At 44.9% G+C, this 22,332-nt stretch overlaps 2 long non-coding RNA genes across 2 annotated transcripts; one reads left to right on the top strand and one right to left on the bottom strand.

The window, feature by feature from the left end:
- Positions 1-1,443: 1,443 nt before the first annotated feature.
- On the bottom strand, positions 1,444-11,402 carry LOC106732998 (uncharacterized). Its single transcript, XR_001369232.4, has 3 exons — positions 11,054-11,402; positions 7,753-7,857; positions 1,444-4,537 (listed from the first exon to the last, which is right to left on the bottom strand). It is a non-coding gene; the product is annotated as an uncharacterized LOC106732998 (long non-coding RNA).
- Positions 11,403-21,223: 9,821 nt separating this feature from the next.
- LOC149525691 (uncharacterized) lies at positions 21,224-21,602 on the top strand. Its single transcript, XR_016348756.1, has 2 exons — positions 21,224-21,354; positions 21,499-21,602. It is a non-coding gene; the product is annotated as an uncharacterized LOC149525691 (long non-coding RNA).
- The last annotated feature ends 730 nt before the right edge of the window (positions 21,603-22,332 follow it).

Genomic DNA, 22,332 nt, shown 5'->3' with positions numbered 1-22,332 from the left:
TACATTTCATTCACTGATGCTGTTCTCCTCAATAAGTCTGAACAGTGCTGGGATCATAGTGTAGTTCAGATGATCACTTTTCAGTCATGGTTTGCAGAGTGGTAATGACTTTTTGAATGCTTGTACCTGCTCAGTGTTAAACCAAAACATTGCTTCTTCCTTGTAAGTTAAAATTCAGTTTGTTTAGAATGTGAAAAAGCCAGCTATGTATGACAAGCTAGACTATTTCTATGCCAGAAAAAAGTGAATCTAATTTCTGAGTTAATACACCTTGTAAGCACTCTGCCCTGTGTCAGCCACCGTATTTCAGTGTGAAACAGTAAATGAGTCTGCTCCACTCCCATTTTTTAACACGTCATTTCAGAAAGTCTGCTGGTCAGTGAGGTTCCCTAAATGAAACTAACAGTTTTCCCTGTTTCCTTTAGTACTGCCATATGATCAGGAGAAATATCCTTGGATGCCAAAGCTTCATGGTGAATGAAACAGTGATTCGAACCACATCGATCATCACCAGATCCCTCTGATATTTTTTTCATAACTCCACTTTTCCTACTTGTCATATTTACTGTTATTACTTTGCAATTATTGCAGTCCTATTTGTATCTTCCAGCCACGTAATCATTCAGTGCTTAGAAAATTTGTGCTCCTGTTTCATTATTTGATAAATGTGGAGAACAAAGCAAGTCTTCCATATACTCATCTTGCCATATACAGGCCACATAAACTAACAGTGCTGCACACTTTGAAATATCAGTACTCTCATCAAGTCAGATAACAGAATCCATGACTGACTGTAATTGGGTAATAATCTGGGCTCGCAAATATTCTGGAATATCACATATTCACCGAGATGTTGTGTTATCATTGAGAGGAATACTCCTCAATTCTTTTAGACTTCTTGTTGGAAATTGTACATGCCATATCCAGCGATTCTGGATTTTTGATGACTGTACAAGCAGTTTTCCCTTTGCCATATAATATGGAACCAACTATGTTTCCAATTCTGCCTTCCCAGTCAAAGTAGTCATCAGACCAAACTCGTGCTGATAAATCTAATTTTCACTGCTTCCTTTGAAAACATTTAAGAGGCTTATCAAGGAGTGCCCCATGTTTTGTTTCTAAGGTTATGTCTAGACTACATCTCTCTGTCGCCAGAGGGATGTAAATTAGACACACCGAAATTGCTAATGAAGCAGGGATTTAAATATCCTGTGCTTCATTAGCATAAAAATGGCAGCCGCTTTTTGTCACCACGGAGTTTTGGTGATGAAAAGCGGCAGTCTAGAAGCAGATCTGTTGCTCACTAAACCCTTTGATGACAGATCCTGTATACCTCATTGTACGACAATAACAGAGGGATGTAGTCTAGGCATACCCTAATTGTTTTTTTAGCTTTTATGGTTTTTAACTCTTGTTGATAAGCACCTCGCAGCAAGTAACTTTAGATTTTGGTTTGCAATAGGACAATTGATGAAACCAAAAAAGCATCATGCCTTATCTATGATTTGTTTTTTTAGTAAGTGGTTCAGACAAGGTTGACATGGCAGAAATCTGTCCATTTTTATTAAACTTTCTGTTGCAGGTGGCATTCATTTTCAGATGTAGATGGGTTTGGTGTCTGTTTCCAAACTTTTTCTTATTACAAAATTATCCATTTTTCAGGATGAAGGTTTGTTGATTATATCACAAGTCTTGACAGCATTAACAAAGCTGACTATGTGGAAAGCAGTGTTGTTCAGTGATTACATTCAAAATGGCTGCATTATGTACGCATGTAATACAAAGTGCATAAGGAACTCTGCAAACAAATGTCTTATTACAATAAGGAAAATGTGCAATATTTAAATGATTGTTCTATTACAACACATGAAAGGTATTTTAAGAGATTGTGACATTTTAAATTTGCAAGTGACCCAGTGCTTAATATTTCATGGCCCAGTACTGGGTCGCAACCTATACTTTGAAAACCATTGGCCTAGTGGACACTGTGTTTGGGTGTTCACTGGCTGGGAATGATGCTGTAAAACCACACTAGATCCTACCTGGAGAACTGCTGAGTTTGGAGAAAGAAAGTGAAGGAAGGAAATGAAACCCTCCCAGAAGAAAACAGGACAAATCAGTTTGAACAGGCATTAGGAGACAAGGGAAACTAGGAAGTATCAGAGGAGGGCGCACAGTTAATGGAAGGTTTGCTACCAAGACCTTGAGAGGAGGAACCCAGAGATAAGTGCATAGGACTAGGAGAATGAGTCCATAGGGGAACAACATGGGGAGGGGACAGGACAGGCCTGGGAGAGGGAGGACCACAAAGTGAGACACACTCCAAGCTGCCCTTCTCTTCTGGGGCTCTCAATGATATGAGCAAGCTGGAAATCATGAGACTGAGCTACTAGAAAGATCCAAAGAATGTTTGACCTGAGCTGCTCAAAGTGTAAGCATGATGTTCAGGAATGAGATCCCCACTAGAGCTGATTAGAGAAGTAGGTATTTATCCTGCAAAGACATTTAAAGGTTATTTGCTTTTAATTAAAGTTTTTCATAGAAAATTTCTGACTTTTAAGGTGAAATATATATTTAAAATGTTTTTGTTCCGAATGGTGCCACAGTGTCTCCTGGGAGTTGTAGTTTGGGAGCCTTTATACTCCCATTCTCTTCTGTGGGTTGGGTTCTCTGGCTGGATTACCTCTGCTGTGAAGTGCCCCCTTCTTTTTCTGGTGAGGGGAGGGATGAATAATGGGCATCCTTTGTCTGAATGCTTCATAGGAGAAGAAGAAAGAGTAGATAGGATTGAAAGAGTATTTGAAATGGCATTTGCCTCCCTCCAGCCTTAAGTTTGGAATGATCTGACACACAAAAATGTGACCAATTATTTATAATTTCTTTTAGAATTGAGCCTAATGGGCTTTCTTGGGAGGTGGAGGGAGAATGGTTTCTGTACACAAGGAGATTTTCACAATGTTCTTCGCATCGCGCATAAAGTTACTGTGTGAAATGAAATGCTTTTATTTCAAAGCTGTCAGTGGAACATAAAATTTGTTCCCAGGTCAAATGTGTTCCAGCAGGTCCCAAATACTGCAGGATTGTGGCATTGACATGTAATAGCTGTGTGTGATACATTTTTAATAGGGATTAGTGAATGGTGATTCATGTCTTTATTTTACATGGTCAGTGAAAAGTACAGCAGACACGCTCAAAAACTTTTTACTTGCCTTTGTAACTAACTGACATTATTTGAGGATTCCCTAAATATTTCTTGTAACAAACATAGGGAATGCCACAGTAGTATTATTTGTAGAGTTGGTCAAAACCTTGAATATACATTCCACGGGAAACGACATCTCAAAATATCCTTTTATATGAAAAAAAAAATTAAAAACTCAAGAAATGAAATTTCCTAAAAAATTAGTTTGGGAAATATTGAAACAAACTTATAAAAGCACAAGGGGGCTGTGCCCCATGCTCACTATGCTTGCCAATCCCACTCTCTCTGGCCACATTCATGGCCAGAAAGCCTGATGACATCATTCTGTCCTGCTGCAGGAAATTTTTACCACACACACACACACACCCACCCACACACCATTTAGTAAGCTCTGAGCATTTTGTTTTAACTCTTATATTCTGTTCTTATATACATTCATAGAAATATTGAAACTGTAAAGTAAAAATGAAATTCTTCGACCTTATCCATTCAAATGCTACCATATATTTGCGAGTGTTTGTGTGTTTGTTCAAGAACTCCTAAATGGTAAGAGCTTGGACAACCAAATTTGGTATGCAGCTTCCTCTTATCATAACTTAAAGCAAGATAAGGGTACACAGCTGCAATCCGCCAGGCCCTACAGGTGAGGGTGCGCATCATGGAGGCCCTGAGGGAGAGTTTCTCTCAAGGACCCCAGTAACTCTCCCCAGGGCCTCCCCACTAGAGGCCTGCCCCCCTATGCTTTTCCCTCTCCCTTCCCCACTTCCCTGTACTCTCAATAAATACACCTGTTTGGGATTGAAAAACAAAACCTTTGTGGTTTTTTTTCAGAAAAATAACTGGGCAGGGTGGAGGGCAGCTGAGAACCTGGACTGAGGAGGGAGAAGGGGGCTCAGGGCTGGGAGTGGAACATGGTGCGGCTGAAAGTGCCATCTCGGGTCCAGGGATCTCAGGGGTGGGAGGGGCCTGGGACAAAGGGAGGTGAGCAGGAGGGGGGACTGAAGTGGGGTCAGGGATGGCAGAGGGACATGGGAAGGGGGCAGAGGCGGGGCAGAGGAGGCTGGGCGTCAGGAGCAAGGACAGGAGCCGGGTGTGCCATCATTTCTCTGATGGTGGCACAAATATTGTTGCCCTGCCCCACAAGCTGGTCTCATCTGCGGGTCTGCCACTGGGCACCATCCTGGACCTTCTGGGCCAGGGTTTGCTGCATGTCATGCAGGATGGTCTCATGCTCTCTTATGAGGTCCTTGTGGACCCTCCTGCACTTGCGATTCCCCCAGGGTCGGGTGGCTGCCTCTGATGGGGTGGATCACTCCTCACTGATGGCTGGTCTGGCTGTGGAGAATAAAGAGGGAGAGGCGTCAGTCATCCATGCAGACACTGTCTCTGAGGCCCTGCCCTCCTCTGTGAGCTGCAAGCAGGAGACTTCAGGCCAGAGGATGAAGAGGTCCTGAGAGCAAGACCATGTGTAGCCTGCACAGCGGGCCCTACCTCAGAGAGGCCCTGAAGTGGCCAGGGGACCACACTTCTCCCCCCAACCCCAGCCATCCCATGGACAAGCAGGCAAGGGAAGTGTCCAGCCACACTGGGATCCCAAGGGCAGGGGAGGGGCCTGGAGCAGCCTGGCCTTCCATGGGGCCCACACACACACCTGCCCCTGGCAGCGCTCTGTGGGAGTGGGTGGTGCCACATGCCCATGTGCTGTGTGTGGCACTCCTCAGTCTGTGTGGGGTTGTACATGCGCCCTTGTGCCCAGCCTGCTTCCAGTGGTGGCTGGTGGTGGGAGGATGGAAGGGTGTCATCCCCCCTCAGGGTTCAGACCTGTGTGGGGCTCCCCAGAGCCGGTGAGTGGGAGCCTGGGGTTGCTCTGGGGCTGCCTCCTGAGGCTGCATGGTGCAGACTTGTGCAGCACGTGTTTCTGTGTGCACAGAGTGCAGCATGATGTCCAGGCCAAGCAGGCTGAGTGAAGATCAGACCCCATCCCCTCTGCGCCTGCCTCCCCAACCCCCCCGTGTGTGACAAACTGAGAGCATTCATCTGAAGATCCCTCTCCTCCTCCTCCTCCTCCCCCTCCCCCCAGAGGAAGCCTGGGAGATCTCTAGGCCCTGGGGTGAGGGTGACCATGCTGGCCTTCTCCTCCTCCTCCTCCTGCAGCTCGTCGTCGTCCTTGTCAGGGAGCTTTGGGTGGGCAACGATGGGCATCTCTAGCCCCAAGTCCTCCACCACAGGTGGGGAAAGGACTTCCCCACCTCCCAGGATTTGGTGGAGCTCCTGGTAGTAGGGGCAGGAGTGGGGTCCTGCCCTGGAGTGAGAGCTGTACTCCCTGGCCCTGGCATAGCCCTGGTGGAGCTCTTTTACTTTGCTCCTCACTTGTTCTAATGTGCAGGTGCGGGTGTCGCCTCCCAGCCAGAGCCTTGGCCTTCTGGCCATAGATGTCGGCATTTCACCTCTGGGAGTGGAGATCCTGCAGGGTGTCCTCCTCACCCCACAGCTCCAGGAGGGACAGGATCTGTGCCCCAGACCAAGATGTTTGGTGCCCCTGGATGGGTCCTGGGAGCCCTGGTGGTTCTCCCTGTGAAGGCCAGGGAGGTCTTGGGGGGGGCTTGAGGCTGGGCCATGGGTCCAAATTTGTGTGGCAGTCAGTGTCGTGTGGTGAGGTGCAGCTCCCAGGGCCAGCTTCCTGCCGCAAGGCTTGTCGCGGGTGCCTGCACCTTTAAGAGCTGGCAGGAGACAGGAACTATAGGGCTCAGCTAGACTACACAAGAGCATCAGAAGAGGATATGCAAATTCCTGCGGAATTTGCATATCTTCTTCCCACCTCACTTTCGAAAGCAGAGCTTTCAAAAGTGACAGTAGTTTAGACACGGCTTTTTCATGACCCCCCTTTGTCGAAAAGCCGCTCTTCCTCAAAAATGAGGTTTATGTGGCTTTTCGATGAAGGGGGGTTTTGCCAAAAAAGCCACGTCTAAAGTATTTTCACTTTTGAAAGCTCCGCTTTTGAAAGTGAGATTGGAAGAAGATCTGCAAATTCTTGTGGAATTGTCACATCCTCTTTCGACATTCTACTGTAGTCTAGATGAGCCCATAGAGTTGTGATTAGTTTGGATGGAGTAGCCAGCAGGGCACCTGTATTTTTTCCTAGAGGCCTCTTCTTTTGAAAAAACTTCCTCTTCTGTGTCCACACATACCTTTTTCCGAAAATGCTTTTCAGAAAAAGGCTTCTTCCCCATAGAATGAGGTTTACTGCTGTCAGAAAACCCCCTTCATTTTTTTTGAACTCAATGGCAGTGTGGATGCAAGTATTGTTTTTCTGGAAAAACAGCTTTTTCTTCCAGAAAAACACTACAATGTAGATATACCTTGTATGTGATCACAGTTATGCTGGCATACAAAAGTTTATACTGTTATATGTCATTTGGCTAAATCCGGGGGAATGAGCTATGTTGGCAAAAGGCACCTTTGTACCGTTGTAACAGTGTCCACTCTAGATGTTCCACTGATATAATTTTTTCAGTAAAAACCAAACCAAACACCAGCTAAAATAGTTCAAAACTGGTGTGAAGATCCGGCCTTAGAGCAGGGGTGGGCAATAATTTTTGCCCGGGGGCCTAAACGGGAATAGGGCGGGGATACCCCACCCCCAGACCATGATTGGTCTGGGGGTGGGAGAGACCTTTTGCCCCCCCTTCCCACTATGCACCCATGCAAGGGACATGTGGCACTTTGAAATGCCACAGGCTCCTCGCAGGGCTGGGCCAGGGCAAAGTAAGCTTCATGAAGCTCCCCCGCCCCCAGGCCCTGATTGGTCTGGGGGCGGGAGAGCACATGCAAAGCCTCCTCTGTTCTTCCCCCTGCCCTGCGAGCAGCATGTGGCATTTCAAAATGCCACGTGCTCTTGGCAGGGTGGGAGGAGGCTTCATGTGCTCCCCTGCCCCCAGGTCCTAATTGGCCAGTGAGCAGGGGAGCAGCAGGGCCTCCGCGGGCTGGATCCACCTTCTTGGTGGGCCGGATGCAGCCCACAGAGGCCCCTTTGCCCACCCCTGCCTTAGAGGAAGAGTGAAGTCTCTCTTCCTCAAGTCTGTGCGTGTTTTGTATACTTGCCTCCATTCTTATCTGATGCCTGTTATAGATGAATATTTTTATTGAAATTTTAGAATTAAAATTAGATGTATTGAAAGTGTGCCCATAATAGTCATAGACTAGAAGGCCAGAACGGTTCACAGTGAACCTGTAGTCTGACTTTCTGTATAACACAGGCTTACTTTCCAGTTTCAACTGCAGTATCTATTTTAGAAAAATACCCTGTCTAGATTTTAAAATGGCCGGTGATGGAGAATCCATGGCAATGCTAGATAAATTGTTCTACTGTTAAAAATGTGCACCTTATTTCTAATTTGAATTTGCCTAGTTTCAGGTTGCAGCCACTGCATCTTGTTATACTTGTCTTTGCTAGACTGAAGAGCCCTTTATTAAATATTTGTTCCCAATGTAGAAACCTAGTACTCAAATGGCCCATGAAACCTCTTCTTTGTTAAACTAAATAGACTTACCTGCTTGAGTCTCACTATAAATCTCTATCCTTGAATTCTTGTTGTGGCTCTTCTCTGAACCCCCTCTGATTTGTCAACATCCTTCCTGAATTGTGGGCATCAGAACTGGAGACAACATTTCATCAGCAGTACATGAAAATCAAATACAGGGAGGTTATATACAAATAATATAATCTCCCTACTCGAGATTCCCCTGTTTATACACCCACGGACAGCATTTGTTCTTTCGACCACAGCTTTGCAATAGGAACTTATGTTCATCTGCCAATCCACCGTGACCCCCACATCCTTTTCAGAGTCACTGGTTCCCAGGATAGAGTTCCCCAGCTTGTAAATATGGCTTGCGTTCTTTGTCCCTATGTTAAGACCTTGTATTTCATCATACTGAAATGCATATTATTTGCTTGCACCCAGCTTTCCAAGCAATCCAGGGTTTTCTGTATTACTGAGGTCATTGATAAAAATATCAAATAATATAGTGACAAAATCTGATCACTGCAAAGCCCTTTAGAAACATACCCACTCTATATGAATGCTCTGGAAACATTGTGATTATTTTTATTGAATTGCTCAGCCTCACTTGTGTGAGAGTTTTGGGTGCTGGTATTGATTGGTGTAAATGTTTTCATACAAACTGTTAAATTATTGATTCCGACATAAACACGACAACTTCAAATGAAACAATTTAGTGGACACTTGCCAGAATCTATTAGTTGTTAGACACTAAAATAACCTGTAGGGTATATGAAATAGTTTTTTAGAAAATTTTCTTGACCATTGTGGTGGTTGCCATTAGTATGTTTCTTCATCACATAGCACATATTAAGCACTGTATTATGTCAGCAGTAGATCACAAAAGGCAACAGGAGGAAGAGAATGGGGGAAAGAAAATTAATCTTCTTCTGGTGCTGGCCACTGTTGGCAGAAAGGCTACTGGGCTAGATGGACCTTTGGTCTGACCCAGTACGGCCGTTCTTTTGTTCTTATGAGGTGGAAAAGAAAGACTACCATGTTGTATTAGAACCCTGTCTTATACAAATATTTTTGGGCTTTTAAAAATATTATTGCCTTTTCAATATGGCTACGTCTACACTGGCCCCTTTTACGAAAGGGGCATGCTAATTTTAAACTTCGTAATAGGGAAATCCGCGGGGGATTTAAATATCCCCCGCGGGATTTAAATAAAGATATCCGCTGCTTTTTTCCGGCTTGGGGAAAAGCCAGAAAAAAGCGTCTAGACTGGCCCAATCCTCCGGAATAAATCCCTTTTCCGGAGGATCTCTTATTCCTACTCCCAAGACGGAAAAAAGCGGCGGACATCTTTATTTAAATCTCACGCGGATTTCCCTATTACAAAGTTTAAAATTAGCATGCCCCTTTCGTAAAAGGGGCCAGTGTAGACGTAGCCCATGTGTAACTATCTGCTTGAATACAGGGTGAATCCCACACATAAGGAGGGAAGTATTTGCCCCAGTATACGTATATCTCATTTGCACAGCAACAGCACGTTTGAAATTGAATCTGTGCATGTGGTTTGTTGCTCTAGAGAAAGGTTTTCTAAACCACCTCTCCTCACTCATTCTTCTGTTCTGATTCCTTCACTTTAAGTCATCACTTGTAAGCAACATACTGGATATTGCGTTACACACACACACACACTCTCTCTCTCTCCCCCTCTCCTTATATGACTTCAAGCCCCAAATCTGCACACAAATTGCTGCCCAGCCTGGCGGTGTGGATTTTTTTTCTCTCTCTCTTTTTTGCTTCTGGACCCTGAAGTCAAACATAGAACAGTTATTGGTGTTGCCACCCTGCCCAGAGTTTGGAGATGGTTGCCGAGTTTGTCGGAGACTTGCCAGACCGAGAGAGAATAGGTATAACGTGCACAAGATTTTGAGGTATAACTTGTCTGATGTGCTCTATGCGGAGCCAGCACTAGGCATAAGCAGTATAAGCAGTTGCTTAAGGCCTGCTCAAGGGGGCTTCTCATATACATTTTCTTGTGTTGTATGTTGGGGTCTGTGATGGGGCATCTGCCCTGCACTGACCCGTTAAAGGTAAAACCTGTCCTGGGAAAGGGTTGAGAGCAAAGCCCGCAGCTGAAGCAGATTACTGCCAATTAGGGCCCAGCTGGGGGCTGTAATAAATAAGGGCTGCCAGAGGAAGGAAGGGAGACAGACTTGTTCTAGCTGGGGGAGTAGGAAGGATGTGGCTGCTAAGAAAGCTTGGAGGCTTCCCAAGACAGAGCAGTGCTGGGGAAAGGCAGGCAGTGCAGGGGAGCTCTGGCCGTACCTCACTCCCAGGCTGCAGGGCCTGAAGCAAGGCCTGAGAGTGCTAGGGCTGCAGGGGGAGGCAGCCAGCATAGGCAAAGGCAGCAGGCCCACACCCCCTTGCCAATGATGAGTGGCCATTGCAGACTAAAGTGTGCCCCTGTGGCAGGGGCTAGATGAAGACTGGCAGTGGGTCACTGAGGCAAGGTGGGTATAGGAGGATTGGGGAGCCCCTGGGAAGGGAGCCCCCCAGAAGGGGGCTGAGAGATACTGGAGTGGGCACTGCCAGAGGATGTCAGGGTCTGGGAGTGACCTGGTTCTGATACTGGAATGAGGACACAGGAAGACTCCAGCCAGAGGGAGGCGCCCTGTGGGTTAACAAGCTATTTTCCAGGTCTATTGGCAGGAGGTGCCGTGGCAGTGAGTCTGCCCTGTGGCAGGATCCCGCAAAAATTCCTGGTTAGGGCCTCCAATGGGCTAGCATTACCTCTGGCTCCAGGGGGCTCACTCTCATCTCTCCTTTGCTGGAATGGAGGATTTATGTGGGGGTGGGGACTTAAAAGAGCAGAAGTAACAGGAGGAGGGGGAATCTCAATGTAAACCTTCCTGAGAAATAAAATATACTCACTACAAGAAGTCCTAATACTGCTTATTACAATACCAGTTACTACAATAAGATGTAGTACCTTTCAGATAGCTGTCTGGATCAGCAACATGGTGCTGCACTGTCATTCATCAGAACTGGGCCCGGTGAGATGTTACACACTATCAAAAATAAAGTATAACAAACAGTCTGCCTATAAAAAACATACCCTGGGAATATGGAAGAGGGGTTTGCCATTCCCTGCAGGTACAGCAAGTGTTTATCGGGTTGCAGACTGTAGTAATGGCATGTCACAGTACACTGTCTCGTCTCTCTGCAGCACCCATTTCAGTGCTTTTCTCTTCTCCTTTCTCCCGCCCTTCTGAGCCTCTTTCATTTCCCCTTCCTGTGATGTAACATCTATCACATACAGGAGGTGATTTCATACCTTGCTGCTTATTCTGAATTCATCTGCTTTGTGCTTCAGAAATTGTTGAGCTGAACCTCCTGAAGTGAAGCTGAAATTCCTTCCAGAACTGGCCTCGCTTATGCTGTCCATATTTTTCCAGCAATCTATGTCCAAATTCTTCCTTACTGCAGGGTCAGTTGTAGTGTCCTAAGAAACTAGGAAAAGTGTAAGCTTCCTGAGTTATCCACAGTTGTAGTGGATCAAATTTAAATTAAAAATAATGTACATTTTAAACATACCCACATGTAAGTATTGTTTTCTGCAGGCAGTTAATTTTTTTCAGGATCTGATTAACTATTTAGCCATCAAGCGCACATTATTTCGCTCCTCACATTTTCTCATTCTGAAAACAGAATCTCTTTTCCTGTAGATGTAGGGAGAGGGTGGGGCTCTGAATGTGCCTGTTTGAGGAGGCAAAAACCAGGATCACTTACAAAAGATAGGATAGAGTGAGGTTGCCCAGGTTTACGGCAAAAAAATTAGGCCAGACTGTTCCTGGCACAAGAAGAACAGGAGTCCCAAAGTGAGACATTCACAGGGGAGTTTTCATAAGGCACCTTTTGATTGCTCTGGCCATTGATGGCAGATGCTGGGATCATTTTCCCATTTAGTTTGATCAGATGCATAGAGTTTTCTTAGGGCTGGTTATTAAAAACACAAAAAGCACTTAAAATCACTTTGCAAATATCCTGAATAGTTCTTTTGGTTCCTCCTGACATTCTTCCACCCCTGAGGAAGCCCAGAAGCTGTAATAGCTGTAAGGGGGCTGGGTGGGTGGACGGGAGTGCGTAAAGGTGCTGGAACTGTGGTGCAGGGAGGTATTGCAGCAGCCCCTGGCTTGAAGGGGTATGCATTGTATACAGGGTTTAAAGTTTGGTTCAATGGCTCCCAGCACCTCCACTATACTAATTGTTCCAGTCCCCTGGCAGTATGGGGTGAGGCGAGGTGGTTTGCTTTTGGCTCTGCATAGTGATGGATTCACTAGTTATTCCCTCACCTCTCTTCTGATTGGCCCCTGGTAATGTCTGCTGGGGTTGCAGCACAGAAACCCTGAACTTAAGTGTGGCATAGGTACACAGCTAGAGAGGAAACAAATAGGAACAATATCTTTTCCTGGTGGATCTTATAACATTTTCGTATGACTCCATACAAACACACTTTCATTTTAGGGCTGTATATTTGTTTGCTGCTCTAAAGCAATTCAATTATGGAACAAGAGGTTAATATTACACAGCTCTTTCTACGTAAGAAATATGTCGTATGGCTGAGCTGAGACAACAGATGGAGCTGTGTACCTTGTAGAGCAGAGTATCTCTGGTTAGAATGATACTGTTTAGAATGATACATGTGAATTGTATCCATATTTAATTTTATTATTTCAATATTATGTCTATCCATTCCACAGGAAGAGTATATAATGCATTATTTCATGTTTTAAAGGGGCAGCTTCTAAAAATCAGACTGCTGCTCACTCTATTCACAGTCATCAAGTGTCAGAGGATGAAAATCATTTTTCCCTTTCAGAATGATCACTGTTAGTGTTTCCTGAAAATCTCTTTAATCTAACGGTACCTCTATATAGTAGGGCTAAAATCAAATTAAGCTACACAACTGCAGCTATGTCAGTTATTCTGAAACTAGCTGGAGTTACCCGGCGTTGCTCGGGAAACTGGAGAAACAAAATGTAGAAAAACAGTAGTCCATTATCTTTTTTTGAATGGTAGAAAAGTTGCACTGATTTCTATAGGGGTTAAAATATAGGTCTGCATCATTCCTGGAGAAGGGGGGGGTGCGACCCTGGGTGGAAGGGAGGTTACCTGCGGGAGGGGCACCCCAGCTTGTGCCCGGGGCTGCAGGTGCCCAGGGGAGCAGAGCGGGTGCCTGAGTTGTTGTGCACGTGGAGGTTGGGGCACTGCGTGCCGGCGCGGGGGGGGGGGGGGGGAGAGAAGAGGGTCGCTTATGTAACCTTGTGGATAGGAGGGGGCAAGTCCCGGATGGCGCTGGGGGCCGCAGGTGGCAGGCACGGGACCTAGCGTGGGTGGGGCAGCCCCTGCAGCACAGCGTGGCAGGTTACTTTATTTTTACAGCTTGAGCTCTGGCCCAATTGGGTCCAAAAGTACCTTAAAACCTTCTCCTGGAGGAAAGGTTATCCCATGCAAAGTTTGGTTGCGGTAGCTCTTATAGTGTCTAAGTTATTAGTGCACAGAGTTACAAACATTCTCCTTTATATATTAGATAATGCTGCTGTGTAGGTGTACCCAAAGAGAAGGAATGCTGCTTACTCTTAACATCACATTTGCTGTGCTGGAGTTATTGACATGCTTCTTGACTCTATTATCATTAGGCCCTATTGTGAAGGATTAACGAACGCACCCAAGAATTTTGAATTGAAATGTGAACATTTCACATATAAACATTTGTAATCCAGGACCAAATTTAATTTTCCACTTATTAATTCTGATGGAAATCATCTTTGTTTTAAATCTGAGGAGAAACTCAAAGTTTCTAACTGCTTTTCTGGGGCTCTATATCAGTTTGGAGTTGACATAAGGTCAGTGAAGGGATGCAGTTAATTGTGCCAGACCTTTCTAATTTTTTCTTATTTGAGACTCCCTAATTAATACTACCACAAAAAGGAGATTAAAAAACCCATAAATTAAAAAAAAAGTGAATGGTCTTACAAAACCAAGGAAGGTGAAGAGGCGAAGCAAAATTCTTCTCTCTGAAATACCCCACATCTCCTCCATCTGCAGCAGTCAGTGAAGTATCTGAGGGCATGTCTAGACTACACCTCTCTGTCGACAGAGATGTAGATTAGGCACATCGAAATTGCTAATGAAGCAGGGATTTAAATAACCTGTGCCTCATTAGCATAAACATGGCCACCGCTTTTTTTAAATGGAGTTTTTTTTTAAAAAAAAAAGGCAGTCTAGATGCGGATCTGTCGAAAATAAACCCTTTTTCGACAGATCCTGTAAACCTCATTTTTTGAGGAATGCAGATCTGTCTAAAAAGGGTTTATTTTCGATAGATCTGCATCTAGACTGCTGTTTTTTTTTAAAACTCCATTTAGAAAAAAAGCAGCAGCCATGTTTATGCTAATGAAGCACGGGATATTTAAATCCCTGCTTCATTAGCAATTTCGATATGCTTGATTTGCATCCCTAGATGTAGCCTGAGAGAGCAGCCCATGAAAGAAATACCACCGAAATAAACTCCCTTGTCTAGGAAAAAGTTCAGTGAATGCATCTGTTTGAATGTAACAATATTTCAATCTCCCAAGCAGCCATTACCACTTAAAAATGTGTAGCAACAATTTGGTGAATTTCTCCTCGCTCATATCCCAGGACATTTGGATACCTATACAAAATGTAAATAAAACAGTAGTCAAAAAGGAAGCAGGCTCAATTCAACTTATTTTGCTGAATAACAAATGTTAGTGAACATGAATTAGAACAAGTGATTCCTTGTGGTCACCTAAATCTTCATGTCCTCATCCAAGATCCCAAAGATCCCAAAATTCAACAAAGGAGCATGGTCTGTTTCAATCTCTTCTTAAAAATCTGTTGACATTCCTCCTTTGCATTCTTTGGATTGTATTCTCAAATAAATTCACTTACACTAGCTATGTGCACCTGTTTTCCCCCTTAGTCATCTCTCACCAATGTGAGAAAACTTCCTGAGTTATCATTTCATAATTTAGCTTGTAAAATAAGCAATTTATATTTTTTCCCCACTAGCTAGCTAGGTTAGCTGTTGTTTCCTCTTTTAAATCATGATAGGACTGAGTAGTGACTAAGTAGTGGCAGACCACTAACAGGAGCAGTCCATGTGAGTACACCTGCAATTGTCATCAAACATTGACTGACAAGTTGTCAAGGTTGTAAAAGTTGAGTAAAAAGACTAATCTCTACTAAGAAATACTCTGGAGTTTCTGATTAGATACTGGTTGGTCAGATAAGTACGAGTGCATGATTAAGGCTACAATTTTGTCTCAAAGGTCGCAGAAGTCATGTCTCCGTGACTTCAGCCTGGGACAGTCAGGAATGGCAGAGTCCCCCACTGTCAGTGTTCCCTCTAATTTTCCCCACCCCCTCAGCAGAATTAATTTTGTTATTGCACCAATATGGAGGTGGTGTGTAACAGCACCTTCATATTGGTGCATATAATGAAAGTCTTGTGGCAGGGGTGAGGTCAAGGGGTTCTGAGTGTGGGAGGGGCCTTGACCTGAGGCAGAGGATTGGGGCACAGGAGGGGGAGGGCTCTAGCTGGTGGCTCTGGCTCTGGGGTGGGACTGGGAATAAGAGGCTCAGGGCTGGGACAGAGGGTGCAGTCTATAGGGTGGGGATGGGCAGAGGGGTTTGGGGTGAAGGAGTATGCTCTAGGACTACCAAAAGGAGAGAGGACTCCCCCATCTTTCTCTCCTTGCAGCAACACTAGGGCTAGCAAGGGAAGGCCTCTCTCCCTACCATGGTAGCTCAGCAGCTGAAGTGGCAGGATAGGTGTCTCTTCCCTGTTCCAGCAGGTTTGAGTTGAAGGTGGTTTGGCGCTCGGGGAGGGCCACCACAGCCATGACTGGGTTTCGTCTGGTTTTTGCTTCAGAACGCTCACTCGCCCCCATAGCAATGGCAGATTAGAAGCCAGGCTAGGCTGGGGGCAGGAGTGGGGCAGCCCTCGCCTAACTGAAGTAGGTCCCTGGATACGTTCTTGAGTACCTGCACAGTGCTAAATAGGCAAGTGTGCGGCCCTGCAGCTTAGTGGACACTTAGGACCTGGCTTCTGATGCTATAAATTAGGATGGCTAGTGTGTGTCATTTATATACTTTGTCCCTAAAGAGGATCAAAATGCTGGCATAAAACATGTTCTGAATTGAAGTCTAGCATAAACCATCTCCATTGAGTCTCTTTTTTTTCCTATAACATCATTTTAAATGTAATTGAAATAAAGGTATTTACAGCAAAAATATATATAAATTATATAAAATTATACAAATATAGCAGATCTAGCATCACAAAATCTTCTCTGTTCCAGTGGCATACCTGAGTGGGTTTGGTTTTAAAAGTATTAGTTTAGTTGACCACAGGGCATAAAGTTTGCTGCTACGAGGAGTTTCACTGACTTTGTCTTCTCAGACTTCACTGGATCCATTCATGGCTGTAAGCACTGCACCCAGTAGTTAGTGTTTGCTTGGCAGAGTTTTATATAATTATATTTTTGCCATAAATTGAAATTGTAACTGAATAATATTTTCAAAGAAATAAAGAATATTTTCAAAGTTTCCTGTTTTGGACAAATATTTCCAGTTTGTCTTTGCACTTCTAAAAAGATTCTACCAGGCTGACTTGAATAGCCTAAATTGACTTGATAGGGCTAAAAGCATAACACTTAGAAAACAAAGGAGTTAATTAGTATGGCTGATGATTCTTCTGTGTACACCCTCCTGCCCCCTCCCTGCCATTTTTATAAGGAAGCTAATTTCTTTTGAAAGCCTGCCAACACATATGTGAGTAAATCACTTTGTAACAGTCCCATTAAGAACTTTTCTGCTGGAGGTTTGATGGCCTTCAGCAAATGTGGCCTTGATCTGTGGGCATTACCACCACATTCTTGAAATTGTGTGTACTAGCCAGTGTTGTCTTCAAGTCGTCATTGTCAAGTCCAAGTCAAGTCTCAAGTGTTATAGTTAAAGTCTCAAGTCGAGTCTCGAGTCCCTGAAGTCACTTTCTAGTCAAGTCCCAAGTCGAGTCTCAAGTCTTAATTTTAAAAAATGTCAGGTCACTTTTGTACAAGCCATCAATATCGGCATTTTCGGACAATTTTTTCACCAAGTCGATTTAACAAAATTAGCAAGTCTCAAGTCGAGTCTCAAGTCACAAACAATGAACCCGAGTCGAGTCTCAAGTCAAGTAACCTAGGTAACTTAAGTCGGACTCAAGTTCAAGTTGTGGGACTTGAGTCAACAACTCTGGTACTAGCCATGCTATATTCAGGTTAAATGAAGGAATAATTAATTGCTTCTTTGTTTAGTGACCCTGAAAGAACAGTAGCAGCCACCCAAACACTAGACTGAAAGCAAATGCAGGAACTGGGGGATGATTTAATATCAGGTATGCACAGTATGGCTATGTCTACACTGGCAGCTCCTTGCGCAAGAACATCTTGTGCAAGGGTTCTTGTGCAAGAAAACATCCACACTGTCATGTGTGAGCTGTGCTTTTGTGCAAGAGCACTCATGGCAGTGTGGATGCTCTCGTGCGCAAGAAAGCTCTGATGGTCATTTTAGCCATAGGGCTTTCTTGCACAAGAAATCCCTGCCGAGTGTGCACACTACCCTCTTATGCAAGAGCTCCTGTGCAAGAGGGCTTACACCTGTTAAAAAAGAGCGTAGCTCTTGTGCAGGAAGCCTTCTCTTACCATGCTATACTGTAAATGTCCTTGTGCAAGAGGGGGCGGGCAGTGTGGACGTTCTGAGGATTCTTGCGCAAGAACGACTGTACTTGCGCAAGAAGCCAAGGGGGGAGACATAGCCTATGTGTCTAATGTATACACCAAGACACAATGGCCCTCAGAAAAAGGCTAGAGAGCTTTTGAGGCAGAATGCTGACTGGAAAAAGGTGTGGCGTGGTGAATATAGAAACTGCCTCATGTTTGATTGTCCTGTTTCCCTGAACATAGTCACTTTAAGTACATTCTTTGTAAATAAGTTGGCTGGTATCAGAAAAATACCTGACTATCATCAGTTTCTTCCCCAACAGAAGTAACTCACATAGTCCCAAATATTAGCCCACGTCACAGGCTAAAAAGGGAAGCAGTAAGTACAAAGTCCCAGTTTCTCATGGATAGGGTTGCCAACAATGTATTCCCTATGAGAGAGGAATACCCTGTACACATCAGGGCAGGGGTAGGGTGCCCAGTACCACAGGGCTGAGGGGTACTAACCACACGGCAGTTGAGGAAACCTACTGATCCCTGAAGTATTCAGGCAGTCTTGGTTGTCAGGACTCAGATCCACAAATGAACAGGGCAGCTCTGAAGGGCCAGGGTCAGGAGGGGAGTGGAAAGGTGCATTCCTGAGCACTGACCCCCCCCCCCCCAGCTGCATAGGACCCCCTGCTGGCTCCATCCCTTGACAGTGGCTCCATCTACCATGGGGCTGGAACAATTGTTATAATTGAGGTCCTGAAAGTATAAAACCGTGTGTTTGAGTTATTACTACTTCAAGCCAAGAAGCACCCCCAGTATCCCTTGTTCCAGCCCCTATGCTTGACTGCTTTCCCAGCACCGGCTTGCTCTGCCAGGGCAAGTGGGTGGGGTTCTGTGCCTGCAGTTGTGCTGAAAGGGCTGTTTTGGCAGAGGGGTTAGTACTTCCAGGATGTGGCCTCCCAGCTCACAGGCTATGTCTACACTGGCATGATTTTCCGGAAATGCTTAAAATGGAACAGTTTTCCGTTATAAGTATTTCCGGAAAAGCATCCGTGCCAATGTAGACACGCTTTTCCGCAAAAAAGCCCCGATCGTCATTTTCGCGATCGGGGCTTTTTGCGGAAAAGAAATCTGTGCTGTCTACACTGGCCCCTTTCTGGAACAGTTTTCCGGAAAAGGACTTTTGCCCGAATGGAAGCAGCATAGTTTTTCCGGAAAAGCACTGATGATTTTACATTAGATCGTCAGTGCTTTTGTGGAAATTCAAGTGGCCAGTGTAGACAGCTGGCAAGTTTTTCCGGAAAAGCGGCTGATTTTCCGGAATAACTTGCCAGTGTAGACACAGCCGCAGATTCTAATACCCCTAGAAGAGGAACATTAACTGCTGGTCGGTGGCTGCTGGAGCTGCATCAGTTGAGGAATGAGGAGAGCCAATGTGGCCAACACCACCTGCACAAAGCCCTATCAATTGCCCCAGCTGGACACAGCCCGCTCCTGCCTCTAAGCTTTTGGTGTGGCCCTGTTGGGTCCTTGTGCCCCATTGTCTGGAACCTGTGTGCTACAGTACATAGATTCATTAAATCATTAAATTCATTAAATCAATTCTGCATCCTTACATTGTCTGTCTAATTTTACAAATGTTATATCATTGGAAGGTAAGGTCGTACTAAAACTGACATTGCATGATAGTGATATTTGTAATACAGTAAAACTCCAATAGTCCGGCATCCAATAGTCCGGCACTCCTGACAGTCCGGCATCAAAATGGCAAGAGCCTAGTGAGTGAGCTTCAGCAAAAAATGAGTCACAAGGTAACAGCGGCAGAAGCTGAACTGAGCAAAAAGAGTAAAAAAGGCTTTAAAAAACTAAAACATTACAGTAGACTGTATACAGTATGTACAACAAAAAGGGTTAAGAACACTTTATATACAGTATATAATGTATACAGTGTATATATATATATAGAGAGCCATCTTATAGTACCTCGTGATAGTCCGGCATATTTGATAATCCAGCACCACCTAGGTCCCATAGGTTCCGGATTATCGGAAGTCTGCTGTATGTTGAAATGCTGGATGGTTATCCCATGCTGATTTAATACAGGACAATTTTCTATTTAAATTCGGGATATGCTCTTGTATTATGAGTAGGGTTACCATGTTTGAGGTTCCTAAAAAGAGGACGCTGTTGGAGTGTAGGGGATAGTTAAAGGAGGCACAGTTGGGATATACTGAACAGGTGTGTGTGTATAAAGGGGGACTGGAGGGAGCACGTGGGGGTTGCTGGAGGGGTGTGTGTATTGGGAAGAGTATTTGGCGGCTGCTGGAGGAGGTACCTGGGGCCTTGCTCTTGACATGGCTCAGACAGAGGAATCAGTGACAGTTGTTTAGTGCCTCCCTGTGGGGCTCTCCCTCTCCCTCGGACTAGGAGCAAAGGCCTGGGAGGGCAGAATCCAGCAGCTGTAAGGGACAAATCTGACAGGGATGCAGAGGAGGGATCAACTGGGAAGCAGACCACTCTTTCTGAGCTCTAGCCTCTGCTCTTAAACCACTTGGACATTGCCTCTTATTTGAAAAATCAGCCCATAGTGAGGGTCAAGGATAAAAAAAAAAAAGTGTCTGGAAAAACACAGACATATGGTCACCCTAAAAACAGTGTTGGCAACTTTAACCCAGGATAGTCAACTACCAGAATACCTGAATAGTCCTGAATAGTCAACTACCAGAATACCCCGGCTAGTGTGGCAGTGAGGTCAACAGACTCGCTGTGCCCCCATGGAAAGGGTGGGGCTGGGGACAGCCAGCCCTCAGTGCCACCGGGAGTAGGCTATGTGGAGCTCTGGTGAGGATTTAAAGGGCCCAGGGCTCTGATGGCCATGCTGTCACAGTAGCAGCAGCAGCAGCGTCTGAGAGCATCAGGCCCCAAGGCAGTTGCCCTCTTTGTCCCCTCTCCCACTGGTGGGCCTGTAGCGTGGGAATGCCCCCACCATCATAACCTCACTCTTCTGAGGATGCCATTTTGTTCCACACAAAATAGCATCTTCCATGGTGTGTCAGATGGCATTGTGCAGGCAACTCCATTTTGCTCTACTAAATGGCATTCTCCATGTAGTGTGAGCTCACATGCATGATACATGCAAGGCCACGCTGTGTGGAGGAGGCCAGTTTGACAACAAAACGGCAGCCTTTATGTGGCAAAAAAAATCTGGTTTGCTCTTCCACTGCGGTCCAGCCTCAGTAGAGCATAATGGTTACCATGGTAACTAACCCCTAGAAGTAGGGTCACTTCTGGGTTCACAACTAACCTCTGCTGGGTCCCCAGTCAGGTGCAAAATATAAAAGGGGTTTATTTGGCTGCCACCCTCTGAGGGTAGGGCACAGCCAGCAGCACTTTTACTCAGTAGCAACAGGTCAGTCACAGGTAATAAATCCAGGACACTGGCCCCACATCAAGCCTAGCTTCCCGTAGACTGGAGTGTCTAGTTGGTTCTTGTCCCCTGCCCACTCACAGAGAGAGAGCTGGAGGCCCAACTTCCCTCCCAGCAACCTCTGACCACTGCCTTCAAACCTAGCACCTACTGAAGAGCAAGGCTGAATGCAACTTCTGCAGCTCGGGAACCCTTTCCTGGCCAATGTGGGGTTTATGCACCTCATCACAATACCAGTTATTAACATATTTGTCATATCAACACTCCTGTGACATCGGGAAGGGTTGTTACACAGATGATGAACTGAGTCATGGACACATTAAGTGATATACTCAAGACCACACTGAAAGTTTCTGGTGGAACAGGAAGGCTCTAGTGGGCAGCCTACCCACTAGATTCTTCTTCTTCTTAAATGAACTGTTTACATAAGTAAGGTTACTTATGTGCATAAATGTCTGCGCAATTGATTTCTGTTTTTGTAGTGAATCATCCTCTTTGATGCATTCATTTCTAGTAGCGTATTTTCTGACAACTGGTTTCAGGAACTCTCTAAAACTGCATTCCGTCTCTTAGCAACAGAAGATGTTGCTGAACAGGAAAAGGGTCAGCAGGAGCTTCACATCATCACCCCTTCACTACCAGAAAGAGAAGTGAGTGGTTTTAAAACTTAAAGGTAATTACAATCAGAGCAGACTTCTTAAATAGCACAAAGACTCTGTAAATCTATTACTTGTCAAGAGAACATTTTGAGAGCTTTGCATTTTTCATATTCAGGATAAATACATTTTTTAAACCTGTTGATTCACTCATGTATAAATTTTAAGGCCAGAAGGGACTATTAGATTGTCTAGTTTAGTCTGACCTTTCATATGCCAGAAGCCAGAGAATTTCACCAGTTACCCCTGCACTGAACCCAACACCTTGAGTTTGACTAGATATTTGGCTAAAGCATACCTTCCAGAAAGGCATCCAGTACTCTTAATCTGAAAACATTCATACAAGGAGAATCTACCTCTTTCCCTGGTAGTTTGTTCCAAAAGTTAATCACCCTCATTATTAAAAAATATGTGCCTTGTTTCTAATTTGCATTTGTCTGGCTTCAGCATACAGCCATTTGTTCTTCTCTTGTGTTTCTCTGCCAGCTTCAAAAGTAATTTAGTGTGGTGTATGAAGGCACGGACTCCGGCCGGTGCAAGCACGAAATCATTTTATTGAAAGATTACAACTACCTTTATACCCTTAAAAGTTTACAAACTGCTTTTTCCCAGTCCCAAACACAGCACTCTCGAAGGTCATTGACTCAGGCAGATGTTGTTATTGTTGGCTCAGGACTCTTGCTTGGTTTCGTCCTTGGGACGCTCTGTCATGCGGCCAAAGCACTATGCTTGCTGATTCTCTACAATTTAG

The sequence above is a fragment of the Pelodiscus sinensis genome, chromosome 1 (assembly GCF_052426305.1).
Source record: "Pelodiscus sinensis isolate ZL-2025 chromosome 1, ASM5242630v1, whole genome shotgun sequence".
Taxonomy (NCBI): Eukaryota; Metazoa; Chordata; order Testudines; family Trionychidae; genus Pelodiscus; species Pelodiscus sinensis.
The sequence above is the reverse complement of the archived record's forward strand: the minus strand, read 5'-3'. Positions and strand labels throughout refer to the sequence as shown.